Genomic DNA, 10,749 nt, shown 5'->3' on the forward strand with positions numbered 1-10,749 from the left:
ATTTAATATCCAAACCTAGAAATATCTGTCAATATTTTGTCTTTTTTCAATGCATATTTTTTCTTCCATTAAAAAGTGCTGTGATGTCAACACTATTCTGTAATTTTTTCCCATTTAATAATACATTGGGAACCTCTTTCCATTCTCCAGCATCATCTTTAACGGCTCCATAGTAATCCATTGTACAAGTATATTAATTTGTTTAACCAACCCTGTATTGTTGGGTAATTAGGCTGCTTCCAATTTTTACCTTTCATAAATATGTCCTTCCAAATATTTTTAAAGCAAATCTTTGAGCATTCTTATCACATTCTTACCAAAAACTGGGATACATGAATCAAATGACATGCAAAAGTTTTGAGTTTTGACATACAGTGTCAAATTGAATGAGAATTTTCTTCAAATTAATGAATTTTTTGGTTAGTGGGAGTTGATAAGCCATGGACATTCTTCATCCAGGTTGGTTTCTCACTATAGTGGCCTCTCATCACGTATCTGTGAAATGAAAGCCAGAGTAAGGCTAGCAATTGGTGGTGATTAGTCAGTACTGTTACCCCTACTGTAAACTAACTTTGAGTAATCCTGAGATTCAATTCCACTGAACTTTAGTGAATATCACATAGTACTAAAAACAATGTGGAGACTATAAACTGCCTACCTTGAAAGCGTTTATAATTTAGTGTTCACACATAATTATTACATAATATAAAATGTGATAAATTCAATAAGAAAATTACAAAGTGCTATGGGAAAAACAATATTTCTGAGTAGGATGTTTGGGAGGTTTACATAAAGGAAATGGCATTTAATCTGGACTTTGATAAAGGTAAGGTCAGACTTTGGCAGTGGGCAGAAAGTCATCTTGGGTATGAAGACATACAAAGCAAAATGCCCAAAGGCAAGAAGATGTGTGACATTCATAACAAAGGGAAGAGCGGCAGCAAATGAGAAGTCTCATGAGTATGGTTAATGCAAGGCAATAATGGGAGATACACCAGGGAAGCGGACTGATAATCAAATTTTAATAAATTGCTGAGGAGTAGAAAACTATTTGGAGGGAAATGGGTATTAATGAAGGGGAGAGATATGCTGCAGGAAGGTTAGCGTGTCAGCAATGCGGATCACAGAGGTACCTGGTACTGGGAAGTACTGTAGTAGCCCTGTAAGAAGTAAATAAGGACCTGGAAAGGGAAAGAGGCAGATAAAGAGGCAGACTGTGAGACAAAGAAAATGCATAGCTGAAACTCTTCAAATTACATAGGATATAATAATAAAAGCAAGAGTGAAAACTGGCAAAATCAAAAAGCTGGATTTATAGTCTATGTTCCCCTCCACACACACCCAATTTTCTTCCTAAATAAACATCCAATTAATTGTCAACAGACTGTTCGCCTGTTTATTTAGCTTTATTTGAGAAGCACCAGCACCACCTGGCGACAATAATTCAGATTGCCCCTCCCCAACAGTCCTGATTCCTTCTTTACTTTCAGTTGTTTTTGAAAAAAATGTCACACATACGTAAAAGTTGAAAGAATACTAAAATAAACGTCCCTATACTATCATCTATATTTACCAATAGTTAATGTTTTGCTACACTGGTTTTATCTTTTTCTATATGTGTTCATATACTAAACCATTTGAAAATAAATTGTAGACACAAAAACACTTAAGCTCCAAAATTTTCTGCATGAATCTCCTAAGAAAAGGATATCCTCTACATAAACACAGTATTGTCACCTGAACTGAAAAATTAACAATAATTTTACATCATCATATAATAAGCTATATATGTTCAAATTTTCCCAATTTTCATAAAAATGTATGTTTTTAATCCAAGATCTAATCAAGATTTATGCTTTGCAATTGGTTGTTGTTTCTAAGGTCTCTTTTAATCTAGAACAATAGAACAATTTTCACTGCCTTTTTTTTCCCACTTCCCATGACATTACCATTTTTAGAACATCCAGACCAATTAACTTATAGAATGTCCCATATTCTAAATTTGTCTGATTATTATCCCCATGATTAGGTTCATAATAAACATTTTGGCAAGAATAGTTCATAGGTGACTCTGTGTAGTTTAATTGCATCTCTTCAGGAAAACTTAATGTCAGCTTGTCCTACTACTGATGTTGCTAAGTTTGATCACTTGGTTAAAGTGGTGATTGCAAAATTTACCCCATGTAATTAATGTCATGAGTGGAGTGTTACTTTGAGACCAGGTGAATATCTTCACCCCAACAAACCTTTACACAAAGGTTTTGACATACATTAACACTCCGTACCTAAATCAGTTGTTACACTGGAAATTGCAAAATTATTATTTTCTATCTCTATCATTCTTTTGACATTATTAAAAAGAAACAAAAATAAATTAACCTACCTATAAATCAAACTGATAAAATAAGAAAAGAGAAAATACTGATTCAAGCATATTTTGACCAAGTACTCCATACATCTTTAGTGAGCTATATTTCAAAGACAAAAAGAACTGAAAAAGAAATTTTAAACTTTACTTAGTTGGTACATTAATAATCCTATAGGTATTGTAATTCTGAAACTTTTTATGTAATTATAGAATAAAACAAATGGGCAGATATATTCATAAAATTAGGACCCAGGATTTCACGGTAAGAGCAAAAAAATACACATATAAAATAAAATCAGGTGAGGAAAAATGCTATAATGTTACATTTGAATTAGAATTATCAATATTAACTCATGATTTAAGAAAAAAAATTACTTCTTAGTTAAACAAAGATTACTTCTTAAACAAAGATATTACAGTAGTGATAGTATAGCTAGCACCCAGATCTTGATTTCTCATGTGCTTATTAGCCATTTGTGTATCTCCTTTGTGAAATGTCTGCTCAAATCTTCTATCTATTTTTATTAGACTGATGGAGTAAAAGGACTTCTTTCTGTATTCTGGGTAAGAGTTCATTATCAGATCTATGTTTTGTGAATATTTTCTCTCATTATATGGCTATATTATTTATTTTCTTAACAGTTTTTTGTTTTGTTTCATTTTTGGGGGGGGGGGGTTGTGTGTGAAGGGGATTGGGTGGGGAGGAGCAGAGGGCAAGGGAAAGAGAGAATCCCAAGCAGGCTCCACACCCAGTGCAGAGCCCAAAGTGGAGCTCAAACTCACAACCCTGAGATCATGACCTGAGCCAAAATCAAGAGCTGGACACTTAACCAACTGAGCCACCTAGGCACCCCTTAACAGTGTTTTTTGATGAACAGTTTTTAATATGATGAAGTCCAATTTACCCATCTTTTTTCTTTTATGGTTATTGCTTTTCTGTGTTCTGCCCAAAAAAACTTGTCTACTCACAAATCACAGATATTCTTCTAAAATCTTTATAGTTTTAGTTTTAAGAATTTTTTAAATTTAAATAAGTCATTTGAATTTCTAAAAAAATCTTTACAGTTTTACTTTTTAGTGTTAGTCTATGATCTATCTAAAATAAATTTTTATTTATGATATGAAGTAAGCATGAAGGTTAATTTTTCTATATGGATATCCAATTATTCAAAAATAATTTGTTAAAAAGATTTTCCTTTACCTATCAGATGACTTTGGCATCTTTGTGAAAATCAAATAGCTGTATAAGTGTGAGTCTAATTCTATTCTGTCCTCTGATTTACATGTCAATTCTTATGCTAGTACCATACAGCTTTGATTACTGTAGCTTCTTCATTCTTTCGAAGCATCTTGAAAAAGAACTTTGTTCTTTTTCAAGATGCTTCGAATACTGTAGTTCCTCTGCATTTCCAAGTAAATACTAGAAAAAGTTTGTCAACTTCTACCAAAAGCACGGTGGAACTGTGGCTAGATTGTGTTGAATCTATAATTAGTTTGGGAAGAACTGACATTTCGAGTCAGTTCAATATTGAGTCTTCCAAACCATGAACATAGTATGTATTTCCAACTAAAGTAATTCTTTTTCTCAGCAATGTTTCATAGTTTTCAATGCAAATATCTTGCATTTCTTCTATTAAACTTATTCCTAAATATTTTAACTTTTTTGATGCTATCATGAGTGAAATTAACTTTTTATTTTCCAGTAGTTTAGGGTAATATACAAAAATAGCATATTAACCTTATATCCTGAAATTTTGCTAATAGTTATTTTGTAGATGCCTTAAAATTTTCTATGTAACACCCGCCCAAAAAACAAGACAACAAAAAACAAACAAAAAACAAAACAAAACAGGTTTTCTCTTCTAATCTTTATGCCTTTTACTACTTTTTCTTGTCTTATTGAAATGGCTAAGACCTTAAAGACAATGAGTATAAATAATGAGAATGGGTATTCTTGCCTCATTCTTAATCTTTGGGAAAGCATTCAATATTTCACCATTATGTAGTAGATTTTCATATATGTTAGATTTTCATATATGTTAGATTTTCATATATGCCATTTTCATATATTGCATTTATCAGATTGAGGAAGTTCTCTTCTATTTCTAGTTTCTGAGAATTTTTAATAGCAAGTAAATAAAATTTATCAAATTCTTTTTCTGTATCTATTGAAATGACAATATAATTTTCTCCTTTTTCTGTTAATATGGTGACTTACTTTCATTGATTTTCAAATATAAACCAACCTTATATTCCTGGAATAAAACTGACTTGTCACCATGTATTATCCTTTTTATGTATCATTGAATTTGACTCACTCGGTTTATTATGGATATTTGTGCTAAGATTATTGGGGATATTGATCTGTAATTTTCTTTTTCTGTAAGGTCTTTGTTAGGTGTTGTGTTGTGTTGGCCTCTTAAAATGAACTGGAAAGTAGTCATTCCTTTATTTTCTGAAGGAGTTTGTTAGGATTGGTTTTATATCTTCCTTAAACGCTTGACAGAATTAAACAATAAAACCATCTGGGCTTGGAGTTTTTGTTATGGGAAGGTTTTTAATAATGAATCCATTTTTAATGGAAATAGGGTTACTTAATCATGTGTCAATTTAAGTTTTCTTTTTCAAAGAATTTGTCCATTTTAACCAAGTTGTCAAATGCATTGCTTTAAGGTTGTTAAAAACATTCTCTAATTATCCTATTAATTTCTTTAGAGTTTTTAGTGATCACTCCTCTTTAATTCCTAATAATGGTTATTTTGGTCTCTTTTTCTTAATCAGTCTGGATAAGAGTCTATCAACTTTGTTGATCTTTCCAAAGAATAAACTTTAGGCTTCATAAAATTTCTATATTGTTTTTCTGTTTTGCTCTTTCATTGATTTCTACTTCAATCTCTAGTTTTTCTTTTCTTCTACTTATTTGGGGTTTATTTTGCCCTTCTTTCTCTGGCTTCTTAAGACAAAATCTTAGGTTGCTGATTTTAGACCTTTCTTCTTTTCTAAAATAAACCTTTAAAGCTGTAAATTCCCTAGCTGCATCCCACAATTTTTGATATAGTTCATTTTCATTAACATTTACTTTGAAATATTTTCTAATTTTCCTTGGAATTTTTCCTTTGACCTACAGATAATTTCAAAATGTATTATTTAATTGCAAAGTAATTGGACAATTCCACATATCTTATTGTTATTGGTCTTTAATATAATTGCTTTCTTGTCAAAAAATATTTTCTGTGAAATATCAATACTTGGGAGACTTTTTTACTTGTTTTATGACCCAGCCCACATGCCATCCTGGTATACTTAGCAATGTCCACTTGAAAAGAATGTGTATTCTCCAGTTGTTTAGTGAATTGTTCCACTAATGTCAGTTAGGTAAATGTGGTTAATAAGAGTTAGTCAGATCTTCTATGTCTTTCCTGATTTAAAAAATCTATCAATTACTGACAGAAAGGTGTTAAAATCTCCAACTATAACTGAGGAGTTGTCTATTTTTCCATTTAATTCCATCAAGTCTTATTTCATGGTTTGAAGCTCTGTTGTTACATACATAGAATTGTGATTCTTATGTCTTCCTGATGAATTACTTCTTGCATGATTATAACATATCTCTCTTTATTGCAGTACTATCTCTGAAAAATACCTTTCCTTGAGTTTACTTTATCAATATTAACATAGCACCTGAAATTTTTGTTTACTTATTGCATCATGTATCTTTTTCTATTTTTACTTTCAAAAACATTGTGTGTGTCCATGTATGCATGTATGATATTCATCTATAAATATATATGGCATGCAATATATATATTTATCTCCTCTCTTGGAGATAGCATATAGTTGGGTCTTGCTTTTGTACCCAGTTTGAAAATCTCTGTATTAGTTGGAGTGTTTCTAGGTGTCTTATTATAATTATTGAATGTGATTACTGATATGCTTTAAGTCTACCATTTCATTACTTTGCTTTCTGCCTGTGCTCCCTGTTCTTTGTTCCCCTATTCCTCCTTTTGTCTGTTTTTGAATGAACCACTGTAAAAACATACAAAATCATTTAAATTTATCTGCTCCCTTTTACTTATACCACTTTCCACTAAACTTTTAATGGTCACTCTAGAGATTTCAATATATATCCTTAACTTTTCTCAGTCTACTTAACATCAACACTGACCACTTCATATAAAATGTAGTAACTATACAATCTGTGGATTGCCTCTTTTTTTTAACAAAATTTTTTAAATTTTCACAAAGTCCAAATTGTCTATTTTTTTCTTGGGGTCATATCTAAAAAATCATTGCCAGATCTAATGTCAGGAATTTTGTCCCGTTTTCTTCTAAAAGTTTTATAGTTTTAGTTCTTACATTTGTGTCCTTGACCCATTTTGACTTAATTTTTGTACATGGTGTTAGGTAAGGGTCTACTTCATTCTTCTGCATGTGGATATCCAGTTTTCCCAGCATTAATCATTAGTTCTAACAATACTTTTGTGGACTATTCAGGATTTTCTATATATAAGATCCTATCATCTGTAAACATAATTTTATTTATCCCTGCCTGATATGGATGTCTTTTATTTATTTTTCTTGCCTAATTGCTCTGGCTAGAACTTGTAGTACTTGAATGGAAGTGGTTAAAGTGGACATCTTTGCCTTGTTCCTAATCTTAAAGGAAAAGTTTTCAGTTTTAACTTCAATAACATACAAAAACTCTCCTCCTTTACAACTCTATCCTCACCTCTTTCACTTGTTAAGGTCACAAAATGATATCTTTATACACTGTGTGCCTTCACACAGTGTATAATCTAATAATAATAATCTAATATAATCTAGTATAATCTAATAATAATCGAGTATAATCTAGTATAACCTAATAATAATAATCTAATAATTCTTTTAAATGCATTAATCTCTTACATAGAAAAATATATGGAGTTACAGACCAAAGTTGTAATAATACTAGCTTTTAAACTACTATTTTTAAATGTATTAGTCTCTTTAATCATGTAGAAAACAAAAAGTGGAGTTAACAAACCATTGTTACAATAATACTAGTTTTTAATAATTTCTCAGGTATTTAGCTTTACTGAGATCTTTATTTCTCCATATGGCTTCAAGTTACTGTCTAGTGACCTTTCATTTCAATTTGCAGTATTTCCTTTAGCATTTATTGCAGGGCAAGCCTAATGGTAACAAATCCCCTCAGCTTTTGTTTATCTGCTAATGTTTTAATTTCTCCCTCACTTTTGAAGGGCAGTTTTGCTAGATATAAAATTCTTGGTTGACAGGGTTTTTTTTTGTTGTTGTGTTTTAGCACATTGAATATATCATCTCACTTTCTTCTGGCATGGCCTCTGAAGTATCTGATGATAAATCTACTGATAATTTCATTGAGGAGCCCTTGGATGTGACATGTTGCTTCTCTCTGAATGCTTTCAACACTTCTCTCAGGCTACTTTCAATATTCTCTGTCTCTGTCTCTTGAAAAGTTTGATTATAATGTGTCTTACTGTGGTCTCTTTGAGTTCATCTTACTTGGAGTTAGTTGAGCTTCTTAGATGTTTATATTCATGTCTTTCCTCAAATTTGGGAAGTTACAGCCATTATTTCTTCAAAGATTCTCTCTGCTCCTTTATCTCTCTCTTCTCTTTCTGGGACTCCCAGAACATGTGTGTTGGTCAACTTGCTGGTACCCACAGGTCCCTTAGGTTCTGTTCACTTTTCAATCTTTTTTCTTTCTGTTTCTCACACTTGATAATTTCTATCATCCTATCTTCAAGTTCACTGATTCTTCCACCTGCTCAAATATGCCCTTCAATCCCTCTTGTGAATTATTCATTTCAGTAATTGTACTTTTCAGCTCTAAAATTCCATTTTGATTTCTTTTTAGATTTTCTATCTCTTTATTGATATTTTTATTTTCATACATCATTCTTGATTTTCCCCACATCTTCCTTTAGTTCTTTAAGGATCTTTAAGACAATTGCTTTAAAGTTTTGTCTAGTAGATCTGCCATCAGGGACAGTTTCTGATGCTTTCTTTTTTCCTTTGAAGGAGCCATATTTTCCTCTTTCTTTATATGTCTTGTGATTTTTGTTGCTGTTGTTGACAACTGGGCATTAGAGTCTAAAAATGTGGTAACTCTGGAAATTAGATTCTCCCCCTTTCCCCAGAGTTTGCTGTTTTCTGTTTTGTTTTTTAACGTAGGCAATATCTATGCTAAAGATCATATGTCTTAGCTGAGCCTGAGCCTGTCCCTGGGCATACATGGTGACTTTTCTAATTTCCACCATATACACAATTGCTTTTGAATGTTCATTTTTAATGTCTGGCTCCAAAAAGAGGAACAAGAGAAAAATAAAGGGGAAAGGTGCTGGCCCTTTAAATCCCCTGGATATCACTTCAACTGTAGGAGGAAGGGTTTGCAACAATGAAGGAGGTAAAATAACAACGGCCGCCCAACGCTTTGCCCACACTTCTGAGATCAGTAGCCCCAACCTGTATCAGAGAACAGATACATAATGCTGGAGGTGACAGGTTCCCTTTTGCCCACTGCAGCTTCCACAAGTTGCATGCAAGCTGCTCCTGGAACATGTTCACAACTGCCTGCCAGGGGTCTGTGGATGAGGGGATTGTTTGCTACTACTGTACTAAGCAGAAATTGACAGAACTTAAACGAAATTTACTGTCTGAGCCTTCCTCTGGAAGTTGCAATCCTTCAATAGACTCCAGGGTTCTAAAATAGTTACATCACACAGAGTCTGCCAATGCAATTGTTGTCTAGGTAGAGAAAGAGATTCCTGGTGCTTCCTACCTTTCCAACTTCCCAGAATCCTATATAGAGTTCTTAAAACTCAACAATAAGTAAACAAAGAACTGAATAAAAATGTAGGTAATGGATATGAGCAGACACTTCACATTCAAATAAGTATATGAAAAGATGCTTAACACCACTGGTTATTAGGGAAAGAAATGCAAACTAAATTTATAATGAGGTACTACTAAACACATAATAGAATGGCTAAAATAAAAATATCTTACAATTCTAAATGCAAGTCTCATTCATTGCTACTGGGCATGCAAAATCATACAGCCACTTTGTAAAACATTGTGGCCATTCTTTTCAAACAAATGACCCAACACCCCATTCCTAGATATTTACCCAAGAGAAATGAAAACTTATGTTCATACAAAATCTTGTATACAAATGTGTATAGGAGTTTTATATTAATCACCAAAACCTAGAAGACATCCTTCAACAGATGAATAAACAAACTATGGTATATCCTGAAAATGAAGTTCTACTCAGCAATAAAAAGGAACAAAGTATTGATAAATGCAGCTACATTACTAAGTGAAGGAAGCCTTAAAACCTTACACCATTTTCTTTAGATTTATAGTGATTTTATAGATTTATAGTGAATGTGATTTATAGTGAATATTTTCTTTCCTTCTGGGCATGGGGAGCTCCAGAAACTGCATTCACTCTTTGTTTTGTGACTGTCTCCCAATAGAAACTCTGGATTCCTAGGCTCAAGCAAGATTCCCTAGTAGACAACAGTTTGAAAACGCAGTTACAATTCAATGCTGGAGGAATCAAGTACATCCTGTAAAATTCCACTGGGAGAAGACTCTTGGAAACTTGCATTTGAATTCCTCCAGACTTCATCTGATGTGCTTTTTCCTTTTACTAATTTTGCTTTGTATCCTTTTGATGTAATAAATCATGAAAATAATGACTTCAGAAGCCCGTGAGTCCTTCTAGCAAAACACTGAACCTGAAAGTAGTCATGGGGACCACCAATGCCATGTGTGTGCATGTTAGTATACATATACTATATTCTAGTTTTGTCTACAGAGAGCCTAAAAGCAGGAAGCATGCCTTATAGCAACAGGATCTTGAGCTAGAAATAAATACCATTTGATTCTAGGGCCAAACAGGGAAAAATACAATATGAACCTGTGTATCATATAATCCTAGAAGTATAGAAGTGCTTTAAAAAAAAAAGAGGATGAAGAGATGGGGGCATATCAAAAGGACACAGGCTCCCAATGGCCACCACTGGAACAATTTAAACAACAAAATAGTGATAGTGTTGATTATACACCAGTGAATAAAATAAATTATCCATGAAATCATACTGATGTAAATAAAATAAGCAAACAAAGACAGAGTGAGAGAAGGGACAAATGTTTTTTGTTTGTTTTTTTTTAAAGATTTTATTTATTTGACAGAGCGAGACACAGCGAGAGAGGGGACACAAGCAGGAGCAGAGGGAGAAGGAGAACCGGACTCCCCGCTGAGCAAGGAGCCCAATGTGGGACTCGATCCCAGGACCCTGGGATCATGACCTGAGCCAAAGGCAGATGCTTAACGACAGAGCCACCCA

This window comes from Phoca vitulina, unplaced genomic scaffold, assembly GCF_004348235.1.
Source record: "Phoca vitulina isolate PV1807 unplaced genomic scaffold, GSC_HSeal_1.0 scaffold8, whole genome shotgun sequence".
Classification (NCBI taxonomy): domain Eukaryota; kingdom Metazoa; phylum Chordata; class Mammalia; order Carnivora; family Phocidae; genus Phoca; species Phoca vitulina.